This window comes from Giraffa tippelskirchi, chromosome Y, assembly GCF_054371585.1.
Source record: "Giraffa tippelskirchi isolate mGirTip1 chromosome Y, T2T-mGirTip1v1.2.pri, whole genome shotgun sequence".
Classification (NCBI taxonomy): domain Eukaryota; kingdom Metazoa; phylum Chordata; class Mammalia; order Artiodactyla; family Giraffidae; genus Giraffa; species Giraffa tippelskirchi.
Window position 1 is genome coordinate 10,157,812 of NC_137290.1, and position 18,060 is coordinate 10,175,871.

General features: G+C 44.6%; 1 pseudogene across 1 annotated transcript in view; it reads left to right on the forward strand.

Annotated features, from left to right (window-relative positions):
* The window catches only part of LOC145537685 (zinc finger imprinted 2-like), a 55,500-nt pseudogene extending 39,350 nt beyond the window's left edge, over positions 1 to 16,150 (forward strand). Inside the window, exons 5-6 of the transcript XR_014076412.1 lie at positions 7,868 to 7,960; positions 15,198 to 16,150. The product of XR_014076412.1 is annotated as a zinc finger imprinted 2-like (transcript). The remainder of the gene's footprint in view (positions 1 to 7,867; positions 7,961 to 15,197) is intronic.
* Positions 16,151 to 18,060: the final 1,910 nt, after the last annotated feature.

Here is an 18,060-nt window from a genome sequence, read left to right on the forward strand (position 1 = left end):
TGAGCTACAAGCTGGCTTTTTGAGGTGGTGGGAGCTGCTTCAGACATGCCTGCAGGCCTTGGGGACGTATTTCCAAATTTAATAAAGAAATGTGGTCGCTGGCCTCAGTGAGCTTTTACAATCTTAATGCCTCAGCATACTGCTGCTGCTAAGTCGCTTCAGTCGTGTCTGACTCTGTGCGACCCCACAGACGGCAGCCGACCAGGCTCCCCAGTCCCTGAGTCTCCAGGCAAGAGCACCGGAGTGGGTTGCCATTACCTTCTCCAATGAATGAAAGTGAAAAGTGAAAGGGAAGTCGCTCAGTCGTGCCCAATTCTTGGCGACCCCCACCATGCTCCGTCCATGGGATTTTCCAGGCAAGAGTACTGGAGTGGGTTGCCGTTGCCTACGCACTAGACTAGACTACATGCAGTGTCACCACTTAGAAATTCAGCAGATATTTGGGGGGTTGTGTGGAACTTGCTGGAGACTTGCTGTATCAGACTTGTTCCAACACTTAGAATACTTAATAGAGCTGGAGCCAGGACTCAGCTATAGTGGACTGTTCTCGTAAGCATTATTCAGTTCAGTTCAGTTGAGTCACTCAGTCGTGTCCGACTCCTTGTGACCCCGTGGACACCAAGCTTCCTTATTCATCACCAGCTCCCCCCGGCTTGCTCAGACTCATGTGCGTTGAGTCAGTGATGCCATCCAACCATCTTATCCTCTCTCATCCCCTTCTCCTCCTGCCTTCAGGCTTTCCCAGGGTTAGCGTCTTTTCCAGTGAGCCAGTTCTTCGCATCAGGTAGCCAACAGTTGGAGCTTCAGCATCAGTCTTCCAATGAACATTCAGGACTGATTTTCTTTAGGACTGCCCGGCTGATCTTGCATTCCTGGGGACTCTCAAGAGTCTTCTCCAACACCACAGTTCAGAAACATCAATTCTTTGGCACTCAGCTTTCTTTATGGTCCGGTTCTCACGTCCGTCCATGACTATGTGAAAAGCCATAGCTTTGACTGGATGGGCCTTTGTCAGTAGTTTAATGTCTCTGTTTTTTAATATGCTGTCTAGCTGTGTTATAGGTTTTCTTCCAAGGAGCAAGGGTGTTTGAATCCCATGGCTGCATTCAGCATCTGGAGTGATGTTGGAGTTGAGGAAAGTAAAACGTGTCCGTGTTTCCACTGTTTACCTTTCTATTCACCCTGAAGTGATGAGACCGGTTGCCATGATCTTAGTGTTTTGAATGTTGAGTTCTAAGCCAGATTTTTCACTGCCCACTGTCACTCTCGTCAGGCCAGACTCTTCAGTTCCACCTCGCTTTCTGCCAAAGGGTAGTGTCATCTGCATATCTGAGGTTAGCGATATTTCTCCCGGCCATCTTGATTCCAGGTTGTGCTTCATCGAATCCGGCCTTTTGTATGATGTACTGTGCATATAACTTAAAAAATCAAAGTGGCACTATACAGACTTGACGTACTCCTTTCCCCCTATTCGGAACCAGTCCATTGTTCCACGCCCTATTCTAACTGTTGCTTCCTGAGCTGCATACAGATCTCTCAGGCGGCAGGTAAGGTGTTCTGGTATTAGCGTTTCCTTAAGAATTTTCCACAGCTTGGTGTGATTCACACAGGCCAAGGCTCTAGCGTACTCAGTGAAGCAGAAGTACGTGTTTTTCTGGAATTCTCGTGCTTTTTTGTGATCCATCGGATGTTGGCAATTTGCTCTCTGGTTCCTCTGCCTTTTCGAAGTCCCGCTTGAGCATCTGGAGGTTCTCGTTTCACTTACTGTTGAAGACTTGGAGACTTTGAGCCTTCCTTTGCCTGATGTGTGAGATGAGTGCAACTGTTGGTAGTCTGAACATTCTTTGACGTGGTGTTTCTTTGGGATAGGAATGAAAACTGGCCTTTTCCAGTACTGTGGCCACTGCTGAGTTTTCCAAATTTGCTGGCATATGGAGTACAGCACTCTCACAGCCTCATCATTTAGGATTTGAAATAGTTCAGCCGAAATTCCATCACCTGCACTAGCTTTGTTCATACTGGTGCTTCCTAAGGCCCAGTTGACTTGTCAGTCCAGGAAGTCTGGCTCCAGGTGAGTGAGCACACCATCGTGGTTATCTCGGTCATTGTCAGTAGTTCTTCTATGTATTCTTGCCACCTCTTCTTAGTATCTTCTGCTTCCGTTAGGTCCATACCATTTTTGTCCATGATTGTGCCCCTCTTTGCATGAAATATTCCCTTGGTATGTCTAATTTTCTTGAAGAGACCTCTAGTCTTTCTCAGTGTATTGTTTTCCTGTATTTCTTTGCACTGAATGCTTAAGAAGGCTATCTGCTGTCTCCTTGCCATGCTTTGGAACTCTGCATTCGGGTGGATACATCTTTCCTTTTCTCCAGTGCTTCTCACTTCCCTTCTTTGTTCAGCTATTTGAAAGGCCTTCTCAGACAACCTTTTGCCTCTTTGCAGTTCTTCTTGTGGATGGTTGTCATCACTGCCTCCTGGACAGCGTTACGAACTTAGTGACCTGGGGAGTTCATCTTCCAGCGTCCTATCTTTTGCCTTTTCATACTATTCATGAGGAGCCGGGAAAGGTCAGTTTTCATTCCAGTCCCAGAGAAAGGCAAGGCCAAAGAATGCTCAGACTACTGCACAATTGCACTCATCTCACACGCTAGAAGAGTAATGCTCAAAATTCTCCAAGTCAGGCTTCAGCAATAAGTGAACCGTGAACTTGCAGATGTTGAAGCTGGTTTTAGAAAAGTCAGAGGAGCCAGAGATCAAATTGCCAACATGCGTTGGATCATCGATAAAACAAGAGAGTTCGAGAAAAACACCTGTCTGCTTTGTTGAGTATGCCAAAGCCTTGGACTATGTGGATCACAAAGAACTGTGGAAAATTCTGAAAGAGATGGGTGTACCAGACCAGCCGACCTGCCTCTTGAGAAACCTGTATGCAGGTCAGGAAGCAGCTGTTAGAACTTGTCATGGAAAAACAGTCAAAGGCTTTGGCATAGTCAAGAAAGCAGAAATAGATGTTTTTCTTGACCTGTCTTGCTGTTTGGATGATACAACGGATGTTGGCAATTTGATCTCTGGTTCCTCTGCCTTTTCTAAAACCAGCTTCAACATCTGGAAGTTCATGGTTCACGTATTGCTGAAGCCTGGCTTGGAGAATTTTGAGCATTACTTTACTAGCGTGTGAGATGAGTGCAATTGTGCAGTAGTTTGAACTTTCTTTGGCATTGCCTTTCTTTGGGATTGGCGTGAAAACTGACTTTTTCCAGTCCTGTGGCCACTGCAGAGTTTTTCCGAATTTGCTGGCATATTGAGTGCAGCACTTTCACAGCATCATCTCCCAAGATTTGAAATAGCTCCACTGGAATTCCATCACCTCCACTACCTTTGTTCGTAGTGATGCTTCCTAAGGCCCACTTATTCCACCTTCCAGGATGTCTGGCTCTAGGTGAGTGATCACACCATTGTGATTATCTGGGTCGTGAAGATCTTTTTTGTACAGTTCTTCTGTGTATTCTTGCCACCTCTTCTTACTATCTTCTGCTTCTGTTAGGTCCCTACCATTTCTGTCCTTTATGGAGCCCATCTTTGCATGAAATGTTCCCTTGGTATCTCTAATTTTCTTGAAGAGGTCTCTAGCCTTTCCCATTCTGTTGTTTTCCTCCATGTCTTTGCATTGATCACTGAGGAAAGCTTTCTTATCTCTCCTTGCTATTCTTTGGAGCTCTGCATTCACATGGGTATATCTTTCCTTTTCTCCTTTGCTTTTGACTTCCCTTCTTTTCGCAGCTGTTTTTAAGGCCTCCTCAGACAGCCATTTTGTTGTTTTGCATTTCTTTCCATGGGGATGGTCTTCATCGCTGTCTCCTGTACAATGTCACGAACCTCCATCCATAGTTCATCAGGCAGTCTGTCTGTCAGATCTAGTCCCTTAAATCTATTTCTCACTTCCACTGTATAGTTATAAGGGATTTGATTTAGGTCATACCTGAATGATTTCTTGTTTTCTCCATTGTCTTCAATTTCAGTCTGAATTTGGCAATAAGGAGTTCATGATCTGAGCCACAGTCAGCTCCCAGTCTGTGGATTAGATGAGCAATTGGATCAGATTAGCAGTTGCCAAACTCTAAGCTTTAACCTTTTCTGCCTCAGAGGATAGTGTATGCAATAGATAACGATTTCAGCTGTTGGAGCTGAATTATGGAATGAATGTGGGCCTGCAAGGTCTGTCTTCCATTTTTTTTTTCCTTTTCCTGCAAGCTTCGTAATCAAGACATCTCCCTGGAACCTCTCAACTCTTTCATATATAGATATTTTCAATACCAACCACTTGGCTATTTTGCTCCTTAGAAGCCTTCTTATTCGTACGTATCTAATCCTGTGCACATCACTTTGTAATAGGGCATGCAGTTTAGAGGTTGACCTTACTGCCCGGATTGGGCTTCTCTGGTAGCTCAGTTGGTACAGAATCCGCCTGCAATGCAGGAGACCCCGGTTCAATTCCTGGATGAGGAAGATCCGCTGGAGAAGGGATAGGTTACCCACACCAGTATTCCGGCCTAAAGGATTCCATGGGCGGCTGAGTCCGTGGAGTCGCAAAGACTCAGACACACCTGAGCAGCTTTCACTTTGACTTTAGAACCTGGATTACTAGTAGCAGCCATTAAAGGAACCATTCGATAGGATAATTGGACCCCGGACCTTGGACTTTGAGTATGGCGGCTAGTCAGTGGAATACATGCATGGTATTCTCATTGTACTTGATGTGCACGGCTCAGACAGTAAGATACCTGCCTGCAACGTGGGAGACCCAGGTTCAGTGCCTTTGTCAAGATCCGCTGACAAAGGAACTGTCTACCCATTCCGGTATTCTTGGCTGGAAAATTTCACGGACGGAGGAGCCTGGTGGGGTCCAGTCCATGGGGTCGCCAAGATCGGACACCATTGAGCAACTGACACTTTCCAACTCCTATAATATATGGGTGTGGGTTGCTTCATGGCAAATTTTAGTGGCCCAAGGGTCAGAGGTAACCTCGGATACAGGCATACAATAAGTAGGAAGACCAGTGGTAAAAACGAGAGGCAGTGTGGTCTGCTGGGAAGACCGCACCAGACTATACCTATTATAGTGCACCACTCAGGTCCCTTTCACTAGGCACCCCTCAACTCCATAAATCCTGGCCACTAATCTTTGTGAAAGGTTCCCTGTTCTGGAAAATTGCCTTTGGTCACATGAAAGCCTCCTCATCCAAGAGGTGAAAATCCCACATCTATGGGTGAAATTTTGACTGAGTGACATGGAAGCAAATGCCTTAATACAAAGTGAGATAAAGCCTGGTGCAACTTGGTCTCTGCTTGACCTTAGATTTTGTTTTCCCTCTGCTATATCTTGCTTCCCTCATTCCATTTCTCCTGGAAAACCCTCACCATTGAGTCCTGTGAGTAGCAAACATGGGCTCTGCTTTTAGGGAATCTGATGGAAAACATTCCCACCACAGAATAGCAACTACCACTCGCCAAGAAAAGGAAAGGGAAAAATATTCATACTCTAGCCTCAGTTTCTCTTAAGGTAAAATGCCACTCTCTGCTGCTATTTGCTATCCTTTGTGCAGACCTCTGAGATTACATTGTTTGCTGTTTCGTTTTTTTTTTTTTTTCTTTTTTTTTTCCTTTTTGATGTTCCTTGGCCACATAAGTCATGGAAAGGTATGCTTTTCTTAGAAGCTGATGATGTTTTTTTTTAGCTGATCTTTGGATGGACACCCAAAGTTGGTGGTTTTAACTTGTAAACAATATACTTCATTTTTTCAAGGGCTAGGATCTTAATAATCTGTCTTCAAGTCCAGAGTTTATTAAGATTTGTAAGTTTAAACATGTTTCTTATTGATTCCATTATTTAGGTTGAATGTTTCAAATACAGACCTCTACCCCAGAAGAGAATCAAATAAAATCGCAAGTGAAATAGACTTGGGAGACGATCGTCTATTCCAGTTAGAGAAGACAATCTATCAAAGTGCATTGAGCAGGTCAATCTAAAATAGTAATCTAATAACAATCTGTAAAGTCAGAAAACTCTGCACGAGGAACTTAAAATAAGATTTCGTAGGCATGAGGTGGCCAAAGTATTGGAGTTTCAGCTTCAACATCAGTCCTACACCACCACCACCAAGAGTCCCTCTTCTCGACAGTATTTGGTATTGTCCAACGTCTTAATTTTTGACAGTTGAATGAGTATAAAGTCATACTTTGTCATTTTGAAATGCATTTTTTTATTATAAGATTGGCCATCTCTGCATATTTATGAGCTGTTTGTGTTTTGTGGATGAGTCACTGAGGCTTAACCTATCCACACTCACAGAGCTTGTAAGAGAGAACCAGAACGTAAACCCAACTGTCTCTTTTTCCTGGGATTGGGGTATACTGCTCAGCTTTTATTTGCATTTTTCTCTCTTTATTAAGGAACTTAAAAGGATCTTTCTCCTCCCACACAGATCTCTAGAAATTCGCAGCAGGAGCTGTCTTAGAAATATTCCCACTTCTCTCAGACTTCAAGACAAAAGAAAGATATACTTATTTTTTCTCTTTCTTTTTCATGTTTTAAATTATGAAACTATGATAACACATTTGCAGGAGGCTTGGAGAGTTCAGAACAAAGTTACATATAGTTCCACTATGTGGTGGTTGGTGGTTTAGTCGCTAAGTCAAGTCCAGTTCTTGTGACTGCATGGACTGTAGCCTGCCAGGCTCCTCTGTCCATGGGATTCTCCAGGCAAGAATACTGGAGTGGGTTGCCATTTCCTTCTCCAGGGGTCTTCCCGACCCAGGAATCAAACCCAAGTCCCCTGCATTGCAGGGAGCTTCTTTACCAACTGAGCTATGAGGGAGCTATGGGGGAAGTTCTACTATAAATTAGAATTATTTTTAAGTAGATAAATTACAATTTTTAGTTGGACTTCCAATATCAAACTCAAAAAATTAATGGAATGAATAAAGGTAGAAGTCTATAGTAGATCTGAAAAGCAGTATGAACCAATTGGACATAACTTCAGATTTATATAGTTTTCACACAACAAGAGAATCCAAATTGTGTTCAAGTTCCCATGGACTATAAACTAGGAGACCCTGGAACATATCCAGGAACATAAAGTGCAAAAGTTTCATGGCCTGAAGGTATTGAAATCATATACACTCTGTTCTCCTATCACTGTGGAATTATGATAGAAGTTAATAGCAAAAGATATTGGAAAATAACCCACATATTTTCAAGTGCAGTGTGACGTTTCCCAAGAAAGATTTTTGACTTAGCCATTGAAAGCCTCTATAAAGTTAGAAGACTGAAAGAAACAAGAGGGTGATTGCAGAGAAGAAAACATTTTAATGAGAAAGACTTAAAGGAAAGAAACCCTTGTAGGTCCCTGAAACCTTTGGATTAGAGTCTTTCTGCTTGTCTGAAGGTGTGCTTCATGGTCAGTCCCCTCTTATCAGATACCTTTCCCCCTCTTTGGGATAATTCCGGATTTCAATCATTTAGGAGTATATCTGGTATTTCAGGAATTGGTGACTTTCGAGGATGTGGCTGTGGACTTCAGTCCAGAGGAATTACCCTTACCTCAGTGCTTCTCAGAGGAAGCTCTACCGGAAGGTGATGCTGGAAAATTACAGGAACCTGGTCTCCCTCGGTAAGCCATGATGACCAAAATTGTTTCCAGACATTGGCATATGTCCCTAGTGGCACAATCTTTTGAAACAGGCTTTATTTTTCTTGTGTGTAAATTTGCACTTGCCTGTTATCTCAGAGCCTTTAGAAACCAGGCTGGGAGTTCCTGAGGGTACAGGACAGAATCCCCAAGTTATAAGTCTCCTTCTTCAACAGGGTACCAGTTCCCTAAACCTGACATTATCTCACAGCTGGAAGAGGAGGGGTCACATGCTAGGGAGGAAGACGGGAGTGCAGTGACATGTCAAGGTGAGCCGTGAGACCGGGATCTTGGGGAGACAACCCTGGTCAGTGAGCAGGGGCTGGGAGCTGGTCCTCAGAGCCCACTCAGCTTAGGCAGAGGGCCGGTAGGTGCTTTCACCTTAGGGGCTCGTGTGGTCACGCCACATCATGCTCACTCAGTACTTCTTTTATCTCCTCTCTGAAGCTCATCTCTTCCTCTCCTGCTCAGCTCCAGGGAGGCCAGTTTCTGTATCCTCTAATGTTCAAGCCCCTGCATTCATTTGTGCCTTTCCCCTGACAGCTAGAAATCAGAGGTCTTTCCTCTGTCACTGAGACAAGCAAAAACCTTGGTGTGATACCACTGCTCTTTCCAGCCCTCAGGGAGTTGACGTTACAAAGCACACATCAGGTTCTTACCACTCCCAAAAGAAAATCCAGACTTCTAGCAAAACATTTAAATCTGTCCCAGTCTGGTCCAAAAGTCACATCCAGCTTCATCTCTCATAGATACTCCTAGTAGAACCCTATATTGCTGCTCCCCAGGACTGTGTACTTCCATAGTCAGTGTCTGCTCAGAATAAGATTGCCGCCCATTTCACTGCTTGCTGAGCCCTAATGCCTTCCCCTGCCTGATCTTTTTCTGTTCCCAGATGAAATTCCCCAAACTCTCCTTTTGTACATTTATAGCCTGATTATAGAGTCTCTATACAGAGAGACTGTTCAGTCCAATGAACACCCAGGACTGATGTCCTTTAGGATGGACTGGTTGGATCTTCTTGCAGGCCAAGGGACTCTCAAGAGTCTTTTCCAACAGCACAGTTCAGAAGCATCAATTCTTCAGCACTCAGGTTTCTTCCCCCTGCAACTCTCGCATCCATATGTGACTACTGGAAAAACCATAGCCTTGACTAGATGGACCTTTGCTGGCAAAATAATGTCTCTGCTTTTAAATATGCTGTCTCGGTTGGTCATAAATTTCCTTGCAAGGAGTAAGTGCCTTTTAATTTCATGGTTGCAGACACCATCTGCAGTGATTTTGGAACCCCCCAAAATAACGTCTGACACTGTTTCCACTGTTTCCCCATCTATTTCCCATGAAGTGATGGGACCGGATGCCATGATCTTTGTTTTCTGAATGTTGAGCTTTAAGCCAACTTTTCCACTCTCCTCTTTCACTTTCATCAAGAAGCTCTTTAGTTCTTTTTCACGTTCTGCCATAAGGGTGGTGTCATCTGCATATGTGAGGTTATTGATATTTCTCCCAGAAATCTGGATTCCAGCTTGTACTTCATCCAGCCCGGCATTTCTCAGGATGTACTCTTATTAGATCTTAGGGATACTAATTTAAAAGAGACAACATAATAAATTGTGCAAAGCATAAAATATACACATACAATAAGAGTTGTACACAGTACAATGGAATATTAGCCATTAAAAAGAATGAAATAATGCCATTTGCAGCAACATGGATGGACCTAGAGATTGTCATAACGAGTGAAGTAAATCAGACAGAGAAGGAGAAATATCATATGGCATCCCTCATATGTGGAATCTAAAATGAAATATAAATGAAGTTACAACACAGAAAGACTCTCAGACTTAGAGAACAAACTTACGGTTTGTTCTTATGGATAAACTTATGGATAACCAACAAAGTCCTACTGTATAGCACAGGAAACGTTGCTCAATGTTCCCTGGCAGCCTGGATGGGAGGGGAATTTGGGGGAGAATGGATAAATATATACATATGGCTGAGTCCCTTCACTGTTTACCTGAAACTATCACAACATTGTTAACTGGCTATACCTCAATACAAACAAAAAGTTGTTTGTTTTTTTTTTAAGTTGTATAAAGGTATGGTGACTGAGTAAAATATTTGCATGGGAGCAAGAACCACGGGGGTAATACCATGTTCAGGGGGATGATTTTCCTTTTTATCTTAATAGTATTTTCTTTCAGCAAACGAAAATCAAGATTCAAATGTGCATAAATTGCTTTTATATGATTACATATTGTGACATCTTAATATGTATGAATATATAATCCCTTTATCTACTCTCGCTGCTCGGATTTTAACATAAGGAGATAGAAAACCACTTAAGACAATGTGACCTCCTACTTATGATCTCTTAAGAGGTGCTGCTAATAAATTGAACATGAAGTTTTTAACTTTTTATTTTCTATAGCCAGTTAACAATGCCGTGATAGTTTCAGGCAGACAGCAAAGGGACTCAGCCACAGATACACATGTGTCCGTTCTCCCCCAAACTCCCCTCACATCCAGGCTGCCACTGAACACTGAGCAGAGTTCCCTGTGCTCCACAACAGGTCCTTGTTGGTTCTCTGTTTTAAATACAGCCATGTGTACATGTCTGTCCCACGCTCCCTAACCATCCCTTCCCTGCATCCTTCCTCTCAGCAACCATATGTTGAACATACAGCTTTTTCACACTTGACTTCGTGTGGTGCCCCTGGCAGGCACCCTGGACAAGACACCCACACATAAGAAAATATTCGTGAGTTACCTTCAGCCTAGAAAATAAGAACAAGGGAGAAAAACAAGATCCAGAACAAGATATGAATTTCCAAGAAGTTGACGTGCACTTAAGGTATGTGTGTGACTTAGAGGTGGGAGTCTCCTGACCTCTGGATGTTTCATGTGGATTCTGAGAAAAATGTCTGCTTCTTTAATTAGATGGAAATGTACACAACAGAGAGCTTTGCATCAAGTCTGACATTTAGTGCATGACTCCCTGGGACCCTCCAAGCTGGGTTGTTGACCTATTTTTCCTCTGGACCCCAAGCTGTGTTAACTCCTCACTGACTTCTAATCCGGAATCAGCGATCCCTGTTGGGAACGTCCTTGTTGCTTCCCCCTATCTCCATTCCTCCCTCAACCACTGTTATTTCTTACTTTTTGGGTTGCTGTTGTTGTTCGTCACCGAGTCACGTCCACTTCTTTGCTATCCCACGGATGCAGCACGCCAGGCTTCCCTCTCCTTCGCCATCTCCCAAAGTTTGCTCACACCCATGTCCATTGAGTCGGTGATGCCATCCAAACATCTCATCCTCTGCCACCTCCTTCTTCTCTTGCCTTCAGTCTTTCCCAGCCTCAGGTCTTTCCCAAGGAGTCCGCTCTTCACATCAGGTGGCCATAGTATTGGAGCTTCAGCTGGAATGTCAGTCCTTCCAATCAATATTCAGAGTTGATTTCCTTTAGGATTGACTGCTTTGATCTCCTTGCAGTCTAAGGGACTGTCAAGAGTCGTCTAATAAAATTGAAGCCAACAGATATAAACTGCCTGTATGGATCTCAGACACCACTTTAATCATTTGACATGTGATTGGGTTCAGGATACCTCACCCCAAAATATGGCACCTGGCATATTGAAGGTGAAGCAGTTTGAGAAAACAGCGGAAGGAAGAGGTTCACTCTCTTCCCCTTCCCCCTTCTTCCATGAAACAAGCCATAATCCCATCATGGGAGAGGTACCCTGCCTATAGCAGGAGGAAAGGAGCATTCTTATCTCCAAAGGGTGAGGAACACTTCCAAGAGGAAGCCTAACACACAGGCCTTGCTAAGTTTCTGCCAGCTTATTACACTCACCTCTTATTCCTTAACCGATCATATTCTTCCACAACTGTCCCCACCTCATCAAACCTAGTTTGAAATACTCAGGTCTGTTTCTTTAGGTCTTCATTTCCTTAGGAAGGCTCCTGCGTCACTTAAAACATATTAAAATAAGTTGTAAGCTTGTCTCCAGTTAATGTGTCTTTGTTGATTCATTTTCAGACGCACCCAGCGACCCTCAGCACGTGGAAGAAAACATTATCCACCTCTACATATTTTAATCCTTACATTTAGTAACTTGCTGTCCTTTTAGTCTAGAAGGACAGACTGAGGCTCAGAGAGCTTGAATGACCTCCAAATTGCAGGTTTTCAGATACAATACATAGAAGGGCACTTCTGGGGAATCCCCCACACCAGGGGTTTGTGAGCTGCACGTGTATACCTAAAATGCCATCACCAAATCTCAGGTCATAGGTTTTCTCTTAAGTTCTCTTCCTGGAGTTTTCTAGTTTTGGTGTTGCATTTGGGTGTCTGATCCACTTTGAGTTAGTTTTTGTCACAGGTATAAGACCAGTGTCAAGAATATTAACCATTATGCCATCATCACCATAATCAACATCACAATGACTAAAATACTTATTGCACCTTTCACTATACTTTCCCTACGTATCTCGAGGCCCTGATAAATGTTCTTTAGTTAAATACAAATGGCTCCTCAACACAGGAAAACATATTCTACCTTGCTCCTGAAAAATTTCTCGACCCTAGTTTTGGAAAACCTGAAAAAGCATCCTATAACACTGAGAATGCAGGTTTGCTCACACAGGCTGGTGGGGGTCTGATAGGCAAGCGTCTATGGAAGGCAGCTTAGAAATCTCTGTCAAAATGACACACACATGTGCACTGTGGCTCAACAATTCCACTGCAGGGGATTTATCTTCCCAGAAGGTTTACACAGCAGCAGAACTGCTGAAGCTCATAGTTTTGCACAGAATACTGGTAGCAAAGGGCTGAAAACAACTCAGCCACCCAGTAGTCAGGGATGGGGTAAATAAATCAAGTCACAACAACAGTACAACAGAATTCAAACAGCTGTTCAGAAACAGTAGGCAAATTCTCTTTGTACTGATATGAAAAGGTCTCTGAGATAGGAAAAATTGAAGGCATAGAACAATGGGTACAGTCTGCCACCTTTTGTATAAAAAAGGTAGGAAACGAGACTATGAGTATTTTTGCAAACTAAAAATGTTTCTACTCTATTTGTACAGACATATAGTTACATATAATATGAATCTGCGTGGCATCATGATATACTTGTTATAGTTGGTCAGTCGTGTCTGACTCTTTGAGACCCCATGGACTCGACAGTCCATGAAATTCTCCAGGTATGAATACTGGAGTGGATAGGTGTTCCCGTCTCCAGGGGAGCTTCCCTACCCAGGGATCGAACCCAGGTCTGCCTGCGTTGAGGGTGGATTTTTCACCAGCTGAGTCACAAGGGAATCCCAAGAACATTGCAGTGGGTAGCCTATCCCTCCTGCAGCGGATCTTCCTGACCCAGGAATCGAACCAGACTCTCCGGCATCGCAGGCGGATTCTTTACCAACTGAGCTTCCAGGGAAGCCTTATATTGCCATCAAGGAAGTACTTATATTAGTTGAGTACACATTTTAAGCTACAGTATGTACCACACTGTGTCACATTATAGGTTGTGTTACATCGTCACACTTCTTATTTAGAAAATATATTTTATATTTTAAACTATTTATATCTATTACAGGTAAATATCTACCGAATTTATAGTATAGATATGTATAATACGTATCAATGATAACGACATATGTGTGTATAACGCACATATGTATATACGCATGTATCTCTATTTTCATATACACAAAGACACTGTGGAAGGACACTGAAAACATGTTCACGCTTTCATAATTATTCACAGTTGCATAATTATTCAGTTTAATAATCATACGTATTCAAATAATTGCACCGGTCACCTGAGTGTTCCGTGGTTTTATAGCATGAGAATTTCGTCGGTGGCACACACAAAGTGAGAAGGCTTTTCACTGCATACTGTTTATTTTGAAACCGTTTTAAACCACGTGCTAACCACTGCCAAAACTCGTAAAGCATCTAAAGGAAGTAGTCCTCCGGCCCCTCCCAGCCCTCTCTAGGCCGGGTGGTCCTCGCGGGCCCGCCCAGCGGAGCCGGCCAGAAGCGGCCTGCGTTTTCTGCGCGGCGCTTTCTGCACCGGCCGTCCCACAGGGCGCATGCGCAGACCGCTGGTAGCGCCTGCCTGGCGGGTTTGCTCTGCAAGAGCGAGGTGCAGAGGTTCCGTCAGGCGAGGGTGTCCGTCTGCGAGGTGAGCGCGCGGCGTCCAGGGCCCGGACGCGAGGGAGGGGCCCTGGGGGTGAGGGCCCGGCTCGCGGGCAGGGAGGTGCGGGCGTCCCCTCAGGGCCGCCGGGGCAGACGCTCCTCTTCGCGGGGAAGTCGACGGAAAGTGAGGCGCGAAGTAGCGGCCCTGAGGGGAAGGGGTGCGGGAGGCCGCGCGGGCCAAGTCAGCTCTGAGGAGGACGCGGCGGCCTCCCTGTTGCTCACGCCCCGGCTTCCTGCCAATGCTTCCCCGGCCGGAAGGCCTTCCACCCGCCCTCCTCCTCCCGCGTCGCACCTTCCTCCCCGCCCCAGGACCCCACAGACCCTCCCTTTTTATGGCCTCTCTGCTCTCACCCCCAAGAACGCGTTCCTTGGTCCCTGAGGACCCTCCCCGTCCTCTCGGACCGCTGCCCTCCCCTTCGAGGACCCCACGGGCCTTCCCTTTCAGACACACCTTTGGCCTCCTCAAGGACTCCCGCCCTAGAAAACCCTCCTTCCCCCTCGAGGACCCCTCCCTTCCCTTCCCGTCCCCCCTCCCCCCGTTTGGAGGATAAGTCTCTATACAGACTTATGAACATCCAGGTGGATAACGCTTTGCTCAGAATCAGCGTTTAATAAATGTTGAATTGAATGAGTAAAATGAGAGATTGGGAGCCAAGAAAAGAGTTGGAGTACTCTTGCTTTATTCTGAGTGAGAAGGTGTTGACCGGGGTACTCCAGTGTTTCCCCAATAGTCCTACAGAATTATGATAATAGGGGTTCTTTACAAAAAACAACACAAAAAAACAAAAAGTGTTGCCTAACAAGATCAGTTCAAGAAATGCTACCTCTTACATTTCCCCTCTTTGAGATCTGAGATGCTGGTTAAGGGATCGGAAGAGTCCTACAAGAGTGAAAGCTGACTTGCATCGTACGGTATCTCCTGGATTGACCTGATAATAGAATCCATTTATGGCCACAGTTATACTAGTTCCTACAAACAGCAATGATGTACCAAGCATGGTGTGAAAGTTGCAGCCAAACCCCAGTCCCCCGTCTTTCTCTGGTTTCCTTCTCATTCTCTTGTCAGTGCCTCTGGCATCTTTGTCAATGTTCAGTCCTCCTAGATGGTCTTTTCTGCCTCACCTTCACCTATCCTTGGTTGCTGTATTCTGCATCCTTCTCCCACTCTCTCCTTACATCCCCAGACAACTCTCAAACCTCTGTACTAATTAATGTGTTTGTGATGTTCGGTCTCTTTCTTCTATTTCTACTATAATGATGTTTTTCTCTGAGTAAAAAATAGTAGAGGACCTTTTACATTTCTTTTAGGTTGTGAGGACCAATCTGAAACCAAAGATCTAACTCCAGAGCAAAGCCTGCCTGTAGAGACATCATCCTCGGGGGCAGGAATAAAGGATTTGGAGGCAGGTGACTCCTTGTGTGCCCACACGAGAGAGTCTTGTGCTGATGATCCACTGGAGTCACACCAGGTCAAGCCGGCACAAGTTTTGAGTCCCATAAAAATGAGTGACCCCAAGACCCTCGCTCAGGAAGGAAGCCACGAGGGTGATCAACTAGAGAAAAGCTCAGAACGTAAGAAAGCATCGGAGAGTCTGCTAGGAAAGGGTCCCCGGGAGCACAGTACTCTTGGAGTCTGCACCAGGTCCTGCCTGGCCCACAACTCGTTTTTCCTCCAAGAGAACAAACACTACAGATGTGAATTTTGTGGGAGAGACTTCAGTACCCGAGGAGGCTGGGAGAAGCACCAGCAAATCCACACGGGGAAGATGCCCTTTGTATGTAAACGGTGTGGAGAGGCCTTCTACCTCATGCCGCGCCTCAGCAGGCATCAGAAGACTCACTGGGATGGGAAGTCCTTGACCCAGCGTGCAGATGTCTACGGCCGCGTGAGCGTTCAGAGGCAGGACTGCCGTGAGCGTCTCGAATGCGGCAAAGCTTTCATCCAGGCTGTGCATCGTCTCCAGCATCTCAAAGCCCACGAAGCAGCAAGAGCCCTGCCATGTGAGTTACCCCGAGACAAGATGTATTTGATTGGATATAAGCGGCAGCACGACTACGTTGGAAAAAGAGCCCGTCAGTGTTGCGACTGTGGCAGAAGGTTGCGTCAAAGGTCGCACCTCATCCAGCACTACAGGATTCACGCTCAGGAGAGGCCTTACCAGTGCCAGCTGTGTGGGAAGTGTTTCAGCTGACCCTCCTGCCTCACTCAACATTACCAACTCCATTCTCAAGAGAAGCCCCTGGAGTGCCATTACTGTTGAAACACGTCCAGTCAGAATATTCTCAACCTCTTAGGCTTTCTCCTGGAGAGAGACCCTTGGAGTGCTCTGAATGAAAGAAGGTCTTGCACCAGCCCTCCCACCTTGTTAACAACTCGAAAACATGTCATGCTGTAGTCAGAAAACAGCAAGCGGTTGCAAGGGGATAGAACAGTCTTTTTGCAGACGGACAGTCAGCACGTGTGCCAGTCACTGAGGCAAAAAACCTCAGAGAGTATTTTTGGCAAAGAAGCCGATAGATTTTGTCCTTCTCTGGTGGTGTCCATAGAACAGAGAACCTCGATTTTGACATCCCGACAAAAAATGTGTGACTGGCAGGTGTGCTCCAGACAGGAACTCTGTTGCTTGAATTTTTACAGAAGTTTTGACATACAATATCTTTACCACATGGGATGCATCAGCAAAGGGCATCGTAAAAAAGTGTGTGAGGTGTACCTATGGTGATAATCCACAAAGCTTAAGTAATTGGCAATGTGCTTACATAGACGTTCATAATTTTGAAAACATTGCCATGTGTTTTATTTGATCTGTTAAGGAATGCTGCACTGCACCTGTGTTGAGGATATTTATTTCATATGTACAGATAGAGCAAACTTGAAACTCCAGGTTGTCATTTGATTTGACCTGGGTTGTAAGTGATGAGGCAAAAACTGAACCCCAGCTTGGTTTGGTTCGCTTGTTTGGTTTTTGAGAGTCCCTGAGATACTTATTTTAAATCTTGATGCTCAACCCAGGTTTGTTTTGTTCCTGCCACATTCTCTCTGAAGAAAAGTAACATCTGTACTGACCGAAGCCACCTTTCTTTTTAGTAATTTCAGTGTTATTTCATGTTAAATCAGATGGGACACTGGTGGAATTAGGGGGTCAAAGAGATTGTTAAAGTGAAGTTCTCATAGCCATTTCTCTTACAATTTAGGATTAGATGAATTTTGGGGACACTGATCAGGGAAGAATATTTTTGCTAAACACTTTCTTATAATTGGTCTTGTAGTTCGTAAATCTGCTGCTGATCAAGTAGAATTTTTAGTAGTTTTATATTTGAGGGCTTGGGGTTTTGTATTTTTGAAAAAAGAAGGAGTATTTGAAAACGGTTTCTGTTGTTGGACTCTGGCATCATCAGCACAGCCAGCTTCACCTAAAGTCCTATTTCTGTGCTGAGCAGACCTCACTCAAAAGTATGAGCCACGAATTGCACTAAAAATCTCTTTCATGCCATAGTGTTCTAATGTAAAGGTTTTGCATCACTGACTGGAATGATGGTCAGATGCAAACACACCTGGGAACCAGGTGACCTAGTGTCTCAGAATCTGACTCCTGGCCTGGCAGGGTGGGTTGTGTCTGTCGTTATTCACTGCCGTGCTTTTTCTCATCCTGCCGTTTCTGACCTATGATGTGTGGCTCCAAAGTCATGAACTTAAAAACCAACATGAGTCATTAGGGCCTGCACCAGCCAAATGAGCACTTGATCCACGTGAGCGCTCACTACACAGCCCCTCATCCTTGTTTCCCAAGTTCCTGGTGGAACAGCCCTCACTGACTGGCCCTGTTTCCTCCCATGGACCACCCTCCCCACCCACTGTATATTTGTTTCTGATCCTGCCACCACTACCTGAAGGGAAGATAATGTCAGTATGGCTTATTGTTGATGTTGTTAATTAACCTTCATTTGTTTCTCTTGGTGATTAATAAATATCTCTCAGGAGAAAGTTTCAGGAGAGCTTCCAATTTCTCCTCCAACTTTTACCTACTGAATTCTAGAATCTAGCAAGTGGATTTTACCTACAGCCGTTTTTACTCTGTCATACTGGTGATTTTTTCATTTTTCTCATCCCTTCTATGTTTAGTAATTAGAATTCTGTGAGGAAAAGTTGTTCCTCTAGATTTTTATTCAG